The sequence below is a fragment of the Aegilops tauschii genome, chromosome 5 (genome assembly GCF_002575655.3).
Source record: "Aegilops tauschii subsp. strangulata cultivar AL8/78 chromosome 5, Aet v6.0, whole genome shotgun sequence".
Lineage (NCBI taxonomy): Eukaryota > Viridiplantae > Streptophyta > Magnoliopsida > Poales > Poaceae > Aegilops > Aegilops tauschii.
The window spans coordinates 271,009,333-271,012,684 of record NC_053039.3 but is presented as its reverse complement, the minus strand read 5'-3'; positions in this window follow the sequence as shown (position 1 = coordinate 271,012,684).

Here is a 3,352-nt window from a genome sequence, read left to right as displayed (position 1 = left end):
TTTTCCCCGTTGTCCATTTTGCAATCCGGCGCTTCTATCTCCTCCGGTGCACCCCTCTTGTTTTCTTTCGTGTGCGGGTGTCAAACTTTCTCGGAATGGACCGAGGATTGTCAAGTGGCCTTAATATACCATCCGGAGACTACCGGTCAAGTTTCGTTCCTTTTGGAGGTCGTATGGTACTCCAACAGTTAACCGGGCATCCGTCATGTCCATTTGTGTGTCCAGCAAAAACCCCCCTAAAAACCAGCCCAAAACCCCTCCAAGTCATCTCCATGCTCTAGGTCGTTCGATCACGATCGTGTGGGCGAAAACCGCACCTCATTTGGAGTCTCCTAGCTCCCTCTACCTATTTATATGCATCTCCTCCGAAAAACGATCTCAGTCCAACCCTAACTCCGTTCCCTCTCCGCCGCCGGACACGTCCGGACCGGACCGGACGCGTCCGCCGCCGCGCCCCGACGAATCGGATTCCGCCACGTGTCGCCGCCGCCACCTCCACTGCGCGGGCCCGCCGGCCCGCACCGCCGCCGCCCGACGCGCCTGCCCCGAGCGCCCCGCCGCTTCCTTCCCCGCGCGACCCGCCGGCGTTCCGCCGCCGCGCCGGCAACCGCGCTCCGGCGAGCTCGCCACTGCAGCCGCCGCGCCTCGGGGGCCCCGCCGCCCGTGCCGCGCCCTGCCCCGAGCGGAGCCCGCCGCCCTCGTCCGGATCCCGCCGGTGCCGGCCCCGCCGTCCCCTACCTCGCCCTCGTCGACCTCCATCGCCACTGCCGGCGGCAGCCCGAGTCCGAGCTCCCCGAGGAGTCCTCGATCCAGATCCAGTGCACTGTTCGGTTGACTTTTCCCCCGAGCCCCTCAAATTTCCTAAGTTTTTTTGCATCTTTAATATTATGTTCTCCTGTTTGTGATGCCATAACTCCTAGCATGTAGCTCCGATGCGCGCGTGTAATATGTCAAATTGTTCGTCTTGTGATGCTCTACATTTTGTTCAATTGCACCATGTTCATTAGAGGTCATATTGATGTCCAAATCTCTGTTGGAAGAGGGCTAGTTGCTGTTATTCTCTGGTTCTTATCAGAACTTGGAGATTTGTCATGTTTGTATCTTTAATTCTGTGCATCTTATGAACATGAGCTCTACATGTGTTTTGAAGTATGCCATGCCATCTTTCCAAGGGTGTATGCCATGTATTTTTGTGATCTCTGTGGAGACTAGCACAAGCATGCAAAGTAGGCCCCATAATATTTCTGATTTCAGGGACTTAGTGATTTCTCTAAGTCCTTGTCTGCTGTTATTTTGTTGCCATGTAAACTTGATGCTATAGAGAGATCCAGGCATATTTTGGAGATGTTCAGGAAGGATGTTTTGTAGCTATAGTTGTAATTGATCCATTCCTGCAATTGTTTGAAATTATGGAGTGCCATAGCATGACTCAAGCTTGCTCTACTTTTGCTATAAAATATTTCTGGCAGATTCTTAACATGATATGCAATTTTGCCAAGCTTATTGTAGTTGATCCATACATGCTATGCAATTTTTCTTGCCATGGATAGCTTCATAAACATGCCATCTTGCTGTAGGTATGCTTGTTTTGTCATGCATTGCTCTGTAGTGAGTGCATCAAGCTCACAAAGAGGCCTACATATTATTATTTCTGCCATGCTCTGTTTTCTGCTAAGTCTGAAACCTGATAACGAAACTTGCTATGTTTACATGCTTGCCATCATATCTTCTGGTACTTTTTGTCTTATGGACAGTAAGGGATTTTTGTCATATGAATTTAGTAGAACACTGCCATGCCTTGTTTTGCTATGTTATGTTCCTGTATCATGTTGATTTCGTGCTCTGAACATTGCTACCTGATGCTGTTTTCTGCCATGTCCAGTTTTTCACTAAGTCTGTGAACCTGTTATCTTTTGCACTTTTGCCATGCTTGTTTGAGCTTGATATGTCGTGATCTAGCCGTAGCTCAGTGTTCATCTTTTGTCAAGCATCTCCTGTAGATTACTGCCATGTGCTCTGTTGCTATGTTGGAGTGCTGTAGAATTGTTGCTTGTTGCATTTTAAGTGCTATCATGCTGTTAATCGCAGATTCGTGTCATTCTTGTTTTGCTTGCCATTTGCAAACCGTGCATCCGATTCCGGTGATCTTTATATCGATTTCGACCGAAATCATCTCATCTTTCCAGTGGCATGCTTGGTTTGCCAATTTACTGCCATGTTCATCATTTTCCTTCCGGAGCACGCATATGCATCGCATATCATATCTCGCATATCATACATGTTTTGCATCATGTTGCTTGTGCATTTCTCGTGATTGATTGTGGTGCCGTTTGCTTGTGTTCTTGTCTTGGGTAGAGCCGGGAGACGAGTTCGTGAACGAGGAACCTGTTGAGTACGCTTACGAGGATCAAGCTTTCGACAACTCTGAGAACCTTGCAGGCAAGATGACCACCCCTCGAAATCACTTCTATCTTTGCTATGCTAGTTGTTCGCTCTATTGCCATGCTACGCTACCTATCACTTGCTATATCATTTCTCCCATTTTGCCATGTCAGCCTCTAACCATCCTTTCCTAGCAAACCATTGTTTGGCTAAGTTACCGCTTTTGCTCAGCCCCTCTTATAGCGTTGCTAGTTGCAGGCGAAGTTGAAGTTTGTTCCATGTTGGAACATGGATATGTTGGGATCACAATATCTCTGATTTAATTAATGCATCTATATATTTGGTAAAGGGTGGAAGGCTCGGCCTTATGCCTGGTGTGTTGTTCCACTCTTGCCGCCCTAGTTACTGTTATACTGGGATTATGTTCCTTGAGTTTGCGTTCCTTACGCGGTCGGGTGATTTATGGGACCCCCTTGACAGTTTGCCTGGAATAAAACTCCTCCAGCAAGGCCCAACCTTGGTTTTACCATTTGCCACCTAAGCCTTTTCCCCCGGGTTTTCGCGAGCCCGAGGGTCATCTTTATTTTAACCCCCCCGGGCCAGTGCTCCTTCGAGTGTTGGTCCGAACTGAGTAGACTGCGGGGCCCCCTCCTGGAAACTCGAGGTCTGGTTTTACTCGTAGGATGTCTCATCCGGTGTGCCCTGAGAACGAGATATGTGCAGCTCCTATCGGGATTTGTCGGCACATTCGGGTGGCTTTGCTGGTCTTGTTTTACCATTGTCGAAATGTCTTGTAAACCGGGATTCCGAGACTGATCGGGTCTTTCCGGGAGAAGGTTTATCCTTCGTTGACCGTGAGAGCTTATGATGGGCTAAGTTGGGACACCCCTGCAGGGTATTATCTTTCGAAAGCCGTGCCCGCGGTTATGAGGCAGATGGGAATTTGTTAATGTCCGGTTGTAGAGAACTT